General features: G+C 30.1%; 2 protein-coding genes across 2 annotated transcripts in view; both read left to right on the forward strand.

The window, feature by feature from the left end:
* LOC135193686 (vitelline membrane protein Vm26Ab-like) overlaps positions 1-17,093 on the forward strand; it is a 378,568-nt gene that overhangs the window by 273,576 nt on the left and 87,899 nt on the right. The window lies entirely within an intron of this gene.
* Tsen34 (tRNA splicing endonuclease subunit 34) overlaps positions 1-17,093 on the forward strand; it is a 234,808-nt gene that overhangs the window by 106,861 nt on the left and 110,854 nt on the right. The window lies entirely within an intron of this gene.

Genomic DNA, 17,093 nt, shown 5'->3' on the forward strand with positions numbered 1-17,093 from the left:
TGATTATTGACATATAAATTTTATCTAAGAGCCGAGGTGGCCATTTGGTGGACAAGTGCATCTTAACTCATGATTAAAACTATCAATAGGTACCCACGACACAGAAATACCTAGTGTGGGTACCACCGGACATCTCATTGTATAATGTTGTTTTTTGTTAATAAACATTTTTTGTTTTTGTTTGTTTTGTTTGTTTGTTTGTTTGATTGCGGATTCAAACCCAGGCAAGCATTACTGAATTTTCATGTACTTAATTTGTGTTTATAATTCATCTTCTGTTCGACATTGAAGTCAAATATCGTGAAGAAACCTACACGTGTCTAATTCAATGGAATGCTGCTTCATGTGTATCAACCAGGCTGCATTGGAGCGCAGCGTTGTGGAATAAGTTCATAACTTTCTCCTCAAAAGAGAGGACAGCTTAGACCAAAAGTGGGACATATACACGCTGTCACTTTTGTAAGAGCTACTAAACTGTTTTTTTTAGTTCGTTTTAGAAACAATTAATAAACCCTTTATATGTATAAATTTATTAATTGTATATATAGAATACTTTCATCAAAATTACCGTCATATACTTCTTCTCTAGTTTTATTATTGAAATAGTAATTCACAATCATACAAAAATATGTATGGTATTAATATTATGTACTGCCAGAAAACACTAACAAAATAATACTACTTGGAAAACTATTTAAATGGTTATTTATTTGTAATCAACAAATATTTTATGTAAGACAGCTTATTCTAAAATTATACTTAACAAGAAACTTGTTTAGTTTACATTTTAATCTACATTTTTATTAATACTGTGTGCACTTTATGGAATGATTTTATTAATTCTGTGTGGGTTTTAATTCCTAATCACGAGATTGATGACATTTGTCGATTAAGTCGGAATATATATATATATATATATATATATATATATATATATATATATATATATATATATATTGGTGGAACTGTTCTCTCAAACAGTTATGATTAACTTTATTTTTGCATACACTTTATCGTTTAAAATAAATTATTTGAAAGTCTTTTAAAATACTAATCGATCTCTCGATGAATACAAATAAGAATTTTACAAGCTATCTCTTACTCTTAAATCACCATTAAACATGTATTTTATTTAAAACATGTCTCTTTCAAGGACGAAAGGCTTTTGTTTGATATAATTAAAAAGAAAAAATAAATGTATCGAATGTTGAATTGTTTGTTGAAAAACAAATATCGAGTTCGTTTTTTTATTTTTTTTACAAAAATACAAGGTTTTAACCACACAATACAAAGTTGTAAGAACATTTATTTTATAAATCAATTATTCATATTTTATCAATTAAGCCGAGTGACGAGTTTTAATACTGATTCCAGCTCGATCCTCGCTTTATCTTGTGACTAAATCAACATATCAAAACACCTGTTTTAATGTTACCAGGAAGTTGTTTTTGCTAGAGAATATTTTTCAGATAGAAGACCAATCTGAATATTAAAATAGTAACCGAGCGCACAAAAACTTATCCCTTTTTTAATTTGTCATTCAATTTATTATATATCAAGGTTAAATGAAAACTTAATGTCAATTAAATTGCAACCTTATTACTAAGTCAGACAAAATTGCTTAAAATTTTACTTTGTTATTTTTAACAAATTTACTAATAATATACGCATATAATGTTATGTGGATAAACGGTTTTTATTGAATATATTTTAACGTGTACTGTTTTGTGTTGAAATACCAAAAACGAAAAATGTAAATAAACTAAATATTCGCGTTTTTTTTATTGGCCACCACGACGGTTGCCATTATTATAGTAGTGGTCTCTATTATGGTCATAGAAAAAAAAACCGTTATTACGCTTTAGTTTTAAAAATGTTAAGCATTGCAAACTCGCTTATTCTAATTAGGTTTTTTATTACGTTACGAAAAAACTATATAAAAAATTATAATCGTAAAAAATTGTAACAAAATCTTCGATTCGATGTTAAAAACTATTCATCAAAAGTCCGTTTTTTTATTCCTAATTCTATTAACATAATATCATTATTATAGCGCTATCAGTGTTAAAATCGTACACATATCTTCCATATTAAATATTGCGAAAATGGTACCGGTAATGGTATAACCACCCATACATGTGCTGACGATGCTCGCGATTGCTAGGATCGCCCATATATTGCCATCATCAGTAGATTTTCGTCAACTATTTGACATAGTTCCTCTACCAAGGAACGGCGCTGAGTCCGATGTATGGCTCTCATTTTTCTACTACGACTTGCCATTTTGCCTCGATCCAGAACTCACATCTGACCGACAAACTGCAACTGCAGCTTCCTCATTCTTACTATGTTGTTTTATTTATATAACATTTCCGTTTCACATTTTCACAGACTTTTTTGCATTGCTTCGTAGGTTTCTAAGTGTGAATTAGTCTTTTAAGATAATTATGTCCTTATTAAATACATTTGTAAAATTTTACCTATCTTGATAGTACTTGTCGTTGAAGTCAACATTCCGAATGAATTATGAGTTTATTACTAATGTAGTGATGATGATGATGTTGAATGACGATTTAAAAGTGCATATACGATAAAATATATATTAATTTTATTATAAATTGGTTATAAAGCAAAACAAGGACATAACTTTAAATTATAAAAAGAATATTTGCAGTTAATATACATAAGCTAATACACATATAGAGACGTGCTATTCAAAAATATATTCCATTCTGAAAGAATTTAGCAGTGATAGATAGGACAGGTAGTTAAAATCGTTTCGAAGCTTCAAAAGAAATTCCGTGAAGGATGAACATCATGATGGATTACTCCATAAGTTGAGGACGTAACTTATTAGATAAGTCGTTTTTCATGTAACTCTATTTATAAATGTAGTCCCCGTATTTATAACGCTTTACCTTTATCAAAGGCTTTGAATGTTTATTTTCACAGTGACATAATTAGACATATTAAAATTACAAAAATTAACATATTTTTAAGCAACATTTTTGAGTAGAAATAAAAAAATATGTTTCAAAGAACAAATTATGATATGTTAATAATAATTAATTATATCAATTACAAGAGGATACTAAGAACATGCTAAAAGCGTTCTATAGATTAATGTTATATATTTAAAAACTTTATTAAAAAAATATTAGATGGTTATTTTGTAACTCTTTTTTTGTACTTTTCCCCAAAGTAGGGCAAAGGTATGCCTCTTGTACATTTTAATATAAGTATTTTGTCTAAGATTATTGGTGAAAAATATAAATTATGATGTAATCTATTAAATACAGCTATAAAATAATTGTAACAAACCGTTAGTACAGTAGTAATAAAGGTAAACCTTAAGAAACAATGGTGTTTAATTTCCAACAGAAACTAGAGGCGAATCAATTAAGCCGGAAGCCTATGTTCTCATTTGATCTTGGTTCCTCATCCTTACCGTATTGAAAGGCAGACACCGTCGGACGTAGTTTGATTAGCGAGGCTTTGTTGATGTACCCACACCCCAAACTAACGTTGCGAACCCACCTTATTAAAATACCAGAAGGTGACCTTATTGTGACGTTTATTTACGTTGTTACTTAAACATGATATCATAAAGTATTATTTGAAGATGAATTAGATTTTTATCAAGTATCAAGAACGAGCGCACAAAAAAAATATTTATATTATATGAATAATTATACTTATAAAAATATTTATTATATTAGATGTAAATATACATTTATATAAACAATCTATTACAAATTCGCAATTAACGGAGTAAACCAAAACAAAAATACAACCCTCGAAAAATGTCATAGACGCAAAAGTCACGATAGGAGATATCATTGACAAAAAACAGCGTTGAAAATGTTCTGATGAATTTCCTAATATTATGTACTATTCGTTTTATAATTTGATATTAAATTAGGAATATACATTTCAAATTGATCTGCATGTAGCATTCTAGGTTGACTCGCAAAAAAATTAAGTGAAAGGATTTTAGACAATATATATTAAAACGATCAATTTATGTATTGAATTTAAGACCATTTACGTAGTCTCTTACTGATAGGTGTTCAGTACAAGGTTGTTAAGCAGCCGCTACTCACTAGTTATTTTATTATTAAAAACCAATGCCAAGTATTTTTATTTCTTATTATTAACATCGGGCAAAGTGTTGTATTATATAAAGTTATATAATACAACACTTTTTACAAGGATATGCATATGGATGGTAGTACGTTTTACAACGTCGTACCAAAGGGGAACCCATAACCCTTTTTGTACCCCTGAAAAACGCCCCCTCCTCCTTTCGTACCCTTTACAACGTGTTTGTAAAATTGCATTATGGTCGTCGGTTGATTAGTCAAAACGTGAAGGCATAAAAAAAAATCACTTTCGTGTTTATAATGTTAATATATGTATGTATATGTGTAAGTGAGATGCGAAAGAGAGGTGCTATAATACGTGATATCACATTTAAATGAGGATATAGAACCACGTTGCACGTTACACGTTTTTGTTTAACAGTAGTTTTTCGTTTCTACTATAATTTGATAAATTAATATTTTATCAAAACATATAATACGTAACCATTTCGCTTTTCCGTTCAATTAAGGCTCTCCTCTCAACACTAGCTTTATAAATTCATTTAAACGTAAATAGATTCGGTACCACCTCTCCCTATTTCGGATTTTTCCTTTTTTTGTTTTGTAAAGTAAGGATTTTAAGTTATCTTAAAGCTTTATAAGATTTGTTTTATTATACGTAAAAAATTACAGTACAGATTGATAAAATATATACAATTGATCAATTATATAATGATCTCATCCGACTTCGGTCAGAGCATAGTCGAAAATTTTATTTACTGGGATAAATTTATTCCATATAGCTCACTCTGATCATGCGTTGAAGCGTGGAAAAGTAACAAATATGCACTCTTATTTTAAATTAACCACATATCAAATTAGTATAATGACATACTACGTATCAAGTTTATAATATATAAAAATGAATATAAATAGGATTTCCTACATACATTTTAGTATTTCCATTTGTTTATTCATTCAAACATCCAATAGTAACAATTGTTATAATATATAAAATACATGATACATAAAAATAAATAACTTAATTTAAGTAAAAAAAGAACTAAGTTTATGTTAAAAAAAAAACGAACTATATTTTTTTTTATTCACTGACCTTCGTAATTACTCACAAGTGTACAAAGATGAGCATAGACGGCCCCGTGGTTAGAACACGTGCATCTTAACCTATGATTGCGGGTTCAAACCCAGGCAAGCATCACTGAATTTTGATGTGCTTTATTTGTGTTTATAATTCATCTTGTGCTCCGCTGTGAAGGGAATCATCGTGAGAAAAAATAAATCAACCGATTTTGAGTTTTTTTATTTTAAATTAATTAATCACCGACGTGCTGGTTTTGTCGTTATGCTATTTTAATGTGCCTATATTTATTTATTATTTGGCATTATACCAGGCGTCACCACAATATGAATTTTTGAATTGCGAATTGACGTCGTAAAGTTTGCATTGAACTCAACGACGACGATTTCTTCATTGACCCGGAGTTTGTATTTGTTGAGTACAAAAATACTGTAAACAAATGTGTATGTACATTTTAAGATAGCGGATTAACATTTTGTATTTAACGTGTTTTCAATTTGAGTGCTTTGGCTTTGATGATTTGTCAATATTAAAAAAATATATATTTTTTAAAAGACACTATTGGTATCTTGATATACTAATAAACTTCGTGTGAGAAATGAGAGTAAAAATAATTAATTTTATCAACTACCAGTACGACACACCGACAGCACCACTATCTACTGTAACGAGACTTATCTAATCGTGAGCTTTTTGTATTATACTAGGTATTACCAGCGCCTTAGTCCGCGTGGAAGTTGAATCGGATTTCGCTAACAATTACGTTTGTGTGTTGTGTTTGGGTTTAAATTTTGCGCGTAATCCTACTGATTTTTCTAAAACAAATTAATAACTAAAAATAGACAAACTACTCCTATAAGCCTCGGCTATCTGCGAATGAAAGTGAAATGAAAAGATCATTTGAGATTAATCGTTACAAGTAAACAGACAGATAACCATTTTAGATTACTTCTAGGGTTCCGTGACTCTAAAGGAAAAAAGGACACCTTATCAGATCACTTCGTTGTCCGTCTCCGTTGTATGTCTGTCTGTTCGTCGTGACCGCATTTCTGAGGTATAAAGTTCAAATTATTCTGTTGAAATGTTAAGACCAAAAAATTATGAACATCTTAAGAATTTTCATTTTAATCAGAAATTGACACTCCATTGGAACGAGACGCCACGGAGATAAATAAAGATTGTGAAAAAATCCTACAATTGTAATTTGTATTAGAACTGCGTAATTTATTTAGTTTATAATTTTATTAATATCATTATTGCGTTAGTTTATTTGTGTTTCAATGATATGAGTCCTTTTTGAGTTAAATTACAATAATAATGTCGTCCTAACCGATATCGTAAACGGCAGCCAAATTGAAGGGACACCAGCCAACTACGCAGGACTTATTACAGTGCACAAGTGTGTGTGTGCAAACACAGGTGCACTCTCTGTTCCTTCACTCTCATAGTTAAGGGGACGGTAAATCCGACACGACTGCAAAGAGAACACAGGACCATGGACTTTATATACTTTCCGAGGCACGGAATGTACACACTAACTTCCAGATTCCGGACTGTTACTGAGAAGTTTTCAGTAGAAAAACCCAATAATTTTTTACCGGACCGACCTGAGGTTTGAACCCCAGACTTCGGGATTTGCGGCCTTATATCTAGCCACTAGACCAACGCGGCAGTCGAGTTATAATATGGTTCCTATCACGCATCAACCCGTGATCTATTGTATTGATCTCCATCTCAAGCGATCAATTGATTATATTATAAATAATAGCTAAACAACTAAATCTAAAATTGAAACAATACTTTAATTACATTTTTTAAGAATCACTAGCTTCTTTTCATTTTCTATAAGTAATATATAATTGAAAATGTGACCCTCATTAACAAATAAATATTTTTTTAATCATTATTTTGTAAATTTAATGATAAATCCGACGTTTGAAATAAAATCCTCCTCAAAACTACATTGCATTACAAAATCTTAATTTTTTCATAGTTGACTTAATTCTCAGCTTTGATACATAAGTCACAAGTACTACACAGCTCATCGCGACAAAGATCTCTGCTATAACCAGAAAAAAATTGCAATTGAAACAAACTTTATAGTTGGTGGAACTAATGAAATCTGAGTGAGGTTTAATTCTACAGTGAACTACTAGTAATAACTACATTGTGTACCACGTTTGTAACGTAGAATACAAATATTTTTCTTATAGCATTGGCGATATTTTACTAGGCCAACTATTCTACATCGAAATTTCTACGGACGGACTAATTTTCTGCGTCTACTTCAGTGTATTTAACGTGGTTTTAATAATCGTTTGCATAACTAATAGTATTATATTTATTATAATTAAGTTTGCTAGGAAATGTATGGTTAACATATTTCATCCTATATACACATTTGTAAATTTACAGCTGTTTACAAGAAAGTCCTAACCATACCAATATACCAAGATTGTAGTTCTACGAAGGTGTACCTTCCTAGAACTGTAATCTTGGTATATTTTGTTGTTTGAATGTATGGATCAATATATAATTGGTCTTTTTAATCCTGACAAGAAGAAATAATTTTCCATTTTAGTTCTTTTTTTCACTGTAATCTGAAAAAAAAGAACTGCTTTCTTTTAAAAAACATAAAACTCAAACATTACCGAAAATTTTGCTGACATTGCTAACCTCATTACCGTCATAATTTTTAAATTTATTTCTACTTAAATATAAGCGCTTAGGGCATAAGTTTTATAACTTTGACGGAATTTATATCCATGTTTTGAATTTATTACAGTTAGTTTAAAAGTTTTGCAATCGGCCATCTATTTAAATACTATATTTTATTACGGCACATATATCCACATTTTATGAAGATCGATAATGGTCTCAGTTTAATTCGTTTTAGAAAATTATATTATCACCAATTGACTTAACTATAGAAAATTAATCAAGATAATATTAATAGATCTAAAAAAATATCTAACAATATAAAGTAAAATCAAGTTGTTACTTTACTTTAATTTACATAGGTGTAGTTTCACCAGATACATGTACAAAACACAGTAAAGTACTTAAATACACGGCAATACTAAATCACTGAGATTAACTACGTAACCGTTATAATTGTCATCGTATTTACTTTTGAGTATATAGCTTTGCGAACTACACTAAAGCATACAAATATACGTTAAGTAAAGTACAGCATGTAAATATCCCAATGCTCCAATGCGGTTCGGTGGATACATATGTGGCATAATTTTATTAAAATGAAATACACGCAGGCTTTCTCACGATGTTCTCCTTCACCTTTGAGCACGAGATTAATTATAAATACAAATTAAGCACACGTAAAATCAGTGGTGCTTGCCTGGGTTTGAACCCGCAATCTCGTTCGGGTCGGCACATAAGTATGTACGCGTTCTAACCACTCGGCCATCTCAGCTTACATATATATTATAGATAAAGAAGATGTAATGAAAAAAAAAATGTTTCAAAAACTATTATAATAAATCCATTTTCGGTAGAGATTTCTAGGGGAGTCAACTTTGTAACAAGGGTGGTGCCAACAAATAATCGCATCAGGTCCAGAAGCGAGCACGCCACTATTTCCGACGTCATTGTGCGAATAGTTTGCTTTAAGCAGCTTACAAAGTTTTTATTCCATGCCTGCAATGGTAATGCTAAGGTGCACAGATAACAAAACTGATATACACTACGACATTTCATCTTTAATCATATTATATTTAACACATCTAGAATTAATATATATTATTTAATTGTGAGATATATCTTTAAAATATTATAAAGAATTAGTATTAAGGATAGATTTTTAATCAAAAGAGATAAGTTATAATACAAATCGGAAACAAAAAAGGCACTGATCTCAACTTGTGTAAGCTTTTCTTAAAAAATAAAGACCAAAAAAATCCTTTCAAAAAAATCAATCATGACAAATCATAATATTCAGCTTCGTTTAAGTTTGTCTCATTAATATTAATAAGACGAATTACAATGTAATATTAACTAAAATATTTTGCTTTCTTTCTAGGTAAATAATTATTTACAGCATTTTGATTTTAATTAGCTTAGGAAATTAATACCTTATGCAGATCTCGCATTAATAATAAGCGGAATCGCTCTGAATGTTTCTCAAGTAAGCTTAAAAATACAACACATATTATTTTAGTCCAACAGCTCAGCTCCAGCTTTATCTAACAAAAACGCATTCTAAATGAGAATAAAAAAAATGGCAATTTAATGTCTCCTGGTTCATTTCAGTCACGGTGGCAACTCTCAAGGGAGACCAACTGCATAAATATTATGCACATAACTCGATGAAATGAACAATCCGTCAAGACCAAAAAGATTTACGACGCAGGAACAACGATTTTATGTACTTTCCGACGCACGCGACTATAAACACTGCAAACTTCCATACTCCGGGTTGTTGAAATTTTCGGGACAAAAAATCCATATATCTATTTCCATTTTCCCAAGACGTATTTTGAATCCAGAACCTCAGTATCCGCATCCTTATAAAACCCCTAAATCAACGAGGCAGTCAAAATCGGTGAATTACTACACAAACAACTGGTAATTTTGTTTCATGTCTGTTGCCTTTGTAAGTGTTGACCCCGCACGCCTAATTGATCAAAGTATGCCGGTAATTGTCTGTCTGTCGCCGTATGACGTAAATATTAAAGATATACAGTGATGGTATGGACTAATGAGCTATTAGAAGTCAATTAGATATTAAATCAACTTTTGTATGTGTATCTTTGAAATTATATAGCAATATCATGATACAGCAAATTTGCTATTATAATTAAGCAGATGATTCAGTTGATGGAAGTTTTTGTTTAGCTATTCTTGTGTTCCGGTTTGAAGGGTGAGTGAGCCAGTGTAACTACAAGCACGAGGAACATAAAATCTTAGTTCCCAAGGTTGGTGGCACATTGGCAATGTAAGGAATGGTTAATATTTCTTATAGCGCCATTGTCTATGGGCGGCTGTAACCACTTAACACCAGGTGGCCATTTGTTCGTCCGTCTATCTATATCATAATATATATATACATATACTTTTACTAAATCGAATATGATAAACTTTGGATTCGTATATATTTAAACTTGACTTAAATACCTCAACCTTATAGTTAATAATACGTAAATAGCATATGAACTATCTAACTAATAATACATTTTAGCCTATACTATTGAATAAATAAATAACCACCGATTATTTTGATATTATATTCGTATCAATTTTCCGAGCACTTCATTTGTTCTACTCGATTGCCTTCAATAATTCAGAAGTACTTAAATAAAGATGATACGATTGCACCATTCGTCGCCAGACATACCATAACAACCTCTATAAACATTCTAATAAGAATAGATTGTTATTACACACGTATCCTTTTCTTCTGTTTTTGTGACGCTACGCCCTTACATTGTAGATTACATCTTTCTAGATAACAATGATACCCAGCTTATATTTTAAATTGAATTTGGAATACCGTTGACAAAGAAATTTGTGCATTGAGATACCCTCAATCTAATTTTATTTCACAGATATCTTGAATATTCGCCTGTTCTTGAAATTAAATGTTGTTTTTATTGTTTTTATATTTTTAAATGAATTCTATACACAAAAAATTATACCATTAAATTAAATAATGTAAAGTCATTTATGTAATCTTTTAGAATATGTAAATTATATATGACTGCCTCGTTGGTCTAGTGGCTAGATATAAGCCACAGACCCTGAGGTTCTGAGTCCAAATCCAAGATCGGCTCAGTAAAAGTTATTGAGATTTTGAGTCGAAAAATTCTCAATAACAACCTGGAGTCTGGAAGTGTGTAAGCTCCCGTGCCACGGAAAGCACGTGAAGACGTTGGTCCTGCCCCTGAACACTTTCCGTTCAAGTCGAATTGGCCGTCGGAGCTTATGGGAGTCAGGGAACAGAGAGCGTACAGGGTCTATGTTCACACCGTCGGTCATAATTACATCATCATCATCATCTAGTAATGCTGTGTATAAATAATGTACAAAACTACCGTTTCATTATTATTTCTTTCGCGTTTAAGAAGCAAATAAAATATTTTCTCATATTAAAAATGTTTTACATTTTCAGTAAAAGAAATTGAGTTTTACGATGAAATGAAGAGTCAAATATTAAATTTTCACTGCTTTCGCAGATGGATTATACAGATTGGACAATTAAGACCTCGCAGTAAATTTAATTGACTTAAATGTAACTGATAGACGCGACGGCTGTTAATGTTGTTGATAAATAAAAATAGAAGTGTTTTTGTCCTTAATTTATTCTTTGTTTAGTTAAAACTGAAAATATTGCAGGGTTTATCATGAGAACCTCTTAATTTTTATTTAAAATGGTGTCTAAGTAAAATTTTAAGTAATAAACTGTACGAAACAGGTTTCTCCAAAAAATTACCCTAATTAATATAATCTATACTGTATTATTACTGTAGTGTTTGTTTATATATTGAATATTGATATCTTATATATTATTTATTTTCATTTGCAACTCATTATATAGCTCACTAACAAAACCCTTAAAATTTGTATATACTATACGTCTTATACATAATCATTATGCAATAATAGGTCAGAATAATCTTAAATATATAAATAAATAACATAAGAAATATATTCTTAAAACACTATAAAGTATTCACAATTAAAATTCAAACATCGAAAGCTAAACAAAATAAATAACAATATTCCTTAAAGAACACTATAGGAACACGTTATCAAATAATATTTCTTTAAAATAACGACGTTAAAATTATAAAATCAATTTGAAAAGTATATTGTAAGAAAATTCCAATCCATTGCCATCCTGGAATACATTTAAATATATTTTCAAAACTTACCTCGCCTCGAGCAAGACGCTAACAGGAGAAGGATGTTACGAGTCTCAGAATAGTTTAATATAGTTATTCACTTCATTCGATTTAACCAATATGTATTTTTTAGTTGAGAACCAATGTAGCAATGATAAAACTATGAGTTATCAGTGCTGTTATGGAACAACGCGTGACGCAGGGCGCGAGACAGCCGACGCTTGGGCGGTTGGGCGGCGACTGCCTTCCCCGCAGGCTGCGTGCTCCTTCGAACCTCGCCCGGATATCTTCCTGTTGATCATGTACGCGACAGGTGATCCCGACACGCTTTTAATTACGAACTACTATATATGGTATAACCGATCGATTATAAATGTACCTGAAATTTCAGCACCCGCTTGCATTATAATTTTAGTAGGTCAAATTACAGAATAAAAATATTTACAATCGTTCATATATAAATCGTATATAACTTTATTTTTAAAAGAAATATCAAATAAAAAAAGATTTAAGTGATGATCTGTGGAATATTTATTTTGATTAGAAATGGGATATTCTTTGTGTAATTTTTTAAATTTGTTTTGCTTTGCAATTTCTAAATTCTAAAAACCCTTACGTTATAAAATTTAGAAATTTCAAATGATTTGATAAATACAGACTGTGTTCATAAAGATAATCTAGCGTTTTATTAAAAAATAAACCATTATTTTAAAACGTAAAGATGTATGTTATTACGCCTTAGGACATACCCTACTCATAAATATATTACATTGTTAATTTTGTACAGAGATATTATATTATGCGCCAGTTAAATAATATTTGACCAGTGAAACTTTGAACAGACCTGACTAAGTTTCTATCATCCTTGAATCATTTATTTCATCGCCAAATGTCAAAACATGGTATTGCTGTGATCTGATTTGAACAGCTACTGAGCGAGAGCGACTGTAATTAAGGATATATAACATTTTAGCTCTCTTTATTTGCAGCTAAAGCAAAATGTAGGATTTGCAAAGGGAACGTATATCGACGAAGTTTCGTAACATCACTTACAATTGAATGAACAATAAATATAAAATAAAAAATAATGATTACGAATTTATATCATTAGCGTGTTTATATATTATCTGTGCTTTAATTATATTATATCGTACAAAATTTTGACTCACAGAACATAAGTCTACTCTTTACTAACCAAACTCATTAACGTTCCCAATATTATGTAGAACTCTCAAGCAACGCATTTGCTTGTTCAGTTTGTCCAATTTCTAGAGATCTAGTGCACGAGTTTAGTTTGTTAACTTATTTAATTAAAAACCCTGATTACAAAATAATGTAAATCCGTTGTAACATGTACCTATATATGTATTTTAAAGAATTGTTCAATTACGCGTTAATAATAAATTTCCAACAATACTACTAAATTTTAATTTTTCTCAAATTATTTTGATAACTCATATGGATGTTCTATACGTACTAAAGTCTGTGCAAACGAACTTTTCTTCAAACATTCTTAGTAATAATTCAAATCTTAATGAGTAGCCATTAGAATGATTAGCAAAGTTTGCACACTTTTGCGCCCAAGATAAAGAAGTTACTATTAATTTTAACCTCAAAACGAAAACCCTCTTAAGGAATTAATTAATATTAAAAAAAAACGTTTGCTAAGAAGCATTTAAAATTTTATTGAAAAATATATCAAATGATAATTCGCTTATGCTTATCTTAATCGTATTTTAATTTAATTGTTAGTGCAAAATTATGAATTATTAATTTTCATATAAATAACACTAACGCACTTACTTATACATATAAAGGTAGATAAAATACAATGATACCTTGCTTGATACACCTTACAGTAAAGTTCAGCCGTTCACCGTATTTAATATAAAAACCGACAGACTCTAACAGTCAAGGTTTTAATGGAATTTATCGATTTAGTGAACTTTTAAACCTTTAATTTTATATAAACCGTTATGGTCACAACGTACTATTGCATAACACAATGCGATGTTTTCTAACTGTGAAATATTCAAACCTGAGACCAATATTTAAATAGTTTTCTTTATCTTTTTAGGATCTATAACAAGTTTAAAGAAACATGACTGACGTGTTACCCAATTGTAACAGCAATTCATTGGATCAATTAAAAGGCAAGGCCAACAACGCTTATAATTTCTCACAAATATAAGTGATGATAAGGAACAGTTCTTCAATGTGAGTGCGGAATAATCAATATCTAATAATAATGTATATCTCTAATAAAACAAATTTTTGTTAAGAATAATATTATTCTATATAACAATATCTGTACCAACCACTACTACATTCAATTTGATTGGTAGCACTTGTTTATTGGGCTTCCCAAAAACTGACGTTATAATTACGTTCCGTTCCGTGTAGCCTTAATTTTTTCATCGGGATTAAGGATTTCATTTTTGTTGTATATAAATTTAGCAGTAATTCAAGCAGTTTTAAGATTTTGGATACCGCCCTTATATAACAAGTTGCCTCTTGATTCCACTGCTTTATTTTATATCATCATCAAAATGAATTTACCACACGACCAAACAACGTCTATCAGGTTAGTTACTGTTTAATCATTTTTCTGCATGTTTTATGTGTTGAAGTAATCCATTGAAAAATATTATAGAATTTTAAATAGACTAAAAATTATCGATATAAAATACTCTGCAGTTCTTATAACATCGCTGCTTGGACTATAGTAACCGGCGGCGTTTAAGTGGATTATTTTTTGTTCAATATTATTATTTGATTTACTTATTAGTATCAAAACGTAAAATGAAATCGCAAATGAAATTGGATATCTATATCTGATGATATAATTACTACACTACGCCATACTAGTTAGTAGTTACTACAGTGGAATGTCAACTGCATCCCTGGCACGAGCATTTTACTGACATCTTTCGCGGTACATCAATTTAAAAATAGCAGCTTTACAATCTGCCTTATTTCGCCACAGGAAATTCTATTCAAGCAATTAATAATACTAATCAGTAATTTGAAGAAGTAGCTTGTTTACCCAAATGTTTAAAAAATCAAATCCAAGGGCTTATAGCGTCTGAAATCCTTAAAACCAACATAACGACATCTCTATCGATTCACCGATTCATAAAATTGGTGTCAAAAAGCTATACCGAAGAATGGAAATCTACATATTCTATTTGTAAAGGGTGACCTTAGTAGTTTCAACGACTAGAGAGTTATATTGCTTCTCTCTGTAATAAAAAACTTGGTAAAGTACTTTTAAAACAAAAACGCTAGATTTCGCTCCGATACATTGTGTATCTGTCAGACACAGACAGTTCACGTCGTACTCGCAATACCCGAAACAATTTCAAAGATAAATTACCCTCTGTTTGTTGACTTCGATAATACTTTTGATACCATAAATCGTTTATGGCTTCATCAAGCGATAGTTCCCTAAAACTTATTCATCCTTGTTCTATACTCCAGATTGAAACTGGGATTACCAGAAACATAAAGGTAAACAGAAAACCTACTGCTTCCTTAACTCTTCCTAGTAGTCCTTGACAGGGCAATTTTCTGAATCAATATTATTATTTAATTTGATTTGGACAACGCCTACCACACGCAATCTCTGCATATTAACTCATAAGCGTGTTAACATGCAGCACAAGAAAAAGACATGCACCAAAAGAAGAAGAATTAACCAATGTGAAACTTATAATTGATAATCACTACAAGGCAAAATATGTACCCCACTAGTCATAACTAGTCAAAGTTATGTCAATGGCTGAAGAGACTAACAGAAACAACTGAAGGCGATGTTTGAAGAATCAAAGCCTAAATTAAAGGTCAATTTTCCTGTCATATTTGAAAACTTATTGTGATATAAACAACTCAAATCACTATTCGTATATTTTTAAATAACAATTTATGTCTTAAAATTTTAATTGACGTTATTCGAATAACCTTAGAACTTTTAGTCAAGCGTGGATAAACTTTTTTATACGAACAAAATGGCTGAAACATTTGTCTTATCAATTTAAATAATTTAACATCTCAACACTGAATCTAAAAGTTAAAGGAAATAACATAATTACATCTTCATCAAATATAACATGCAGGCTGATTATGACTGCTTAAAAATGTATGTTTTAAAGGTATGGTAACACCTGAATAATCCCACTCAGTTTATAACAAAACAAGAACATATTAGGCTATTTATAGCTAAATTATAATTGGACCTATTTTACTCAACATCAAATCATGTATCGATATATTTTTTATATTAAATCATTGTCTCATACATTTCTAGTGACTCATTTTTTATTTAACTCTGACTAAAACATAACTGTGTTTAAACTTTACGCTCTTGAATTTATTACTCCAGCATATATTAGACAAATAATGTTCCCTTTAATGAAATAAAATTATCTAGACTAAATATAAGAAGAAAAATATAAGTAATCTCATAAAGTCAAGTCTAGCCATAAAGTTAATACTTTCTTCCTGAGGAATACCCGATACTAAATAAAATTTCGCAGACACTTTTGCAGTTGCCGCCCCATAAGTATCCATTATTATTATTATAAAAAATCTTTAAAAATTAAATTATATTATATAAAATATTACATATATATATATATATATATATATATATCTATATATGTAGCATTTTGATGTCGTAAAAACAAATAAATTGAAATATTTCATTTGACAAACGAAAATGACTACTGAATTTCTCACTAAATTTCTAGATAGAATGTATCAATCAAAACCGGTGGCTTTAAATTTAATTAAATCTTGTTAATTGTAGATTTAAAATTCCTCCTCAACTTCGCCTTTAACAATATTTTCAAACTCTTATTATATTTCAATCGTTTTTGTTAAGAACAGATATTCGTAAATACCTTTAAAATGGTTGAAATAGATTCGATATCGTTATTTAAAAAATAGATTCAGGCTACAAATTTTGTAATACTAATTATGCACCGAATACTCAAGCATTTTCCAAAATTAACTCTCACGACTGTGGGATGTAGTTCAAACAGTACAGACAAT

The sequence above is a fragment of the Vanessa tameamea genome, chromosome 16, assembly GCF_037043105.1.
Source record: "Vanessa tameamea isolate UH-Manoa-2023 chromosome 16, ilVanTame1 primary haplotype, whole genome shotgun sequence".
In the NCBI taxonomy this organism is placed as follows: Eukaryota; Metazoa; Arthropoda; class Insecta; order Lepidoptera; family Nymphalidae; genus Vanessa; species Vanessa tameamea.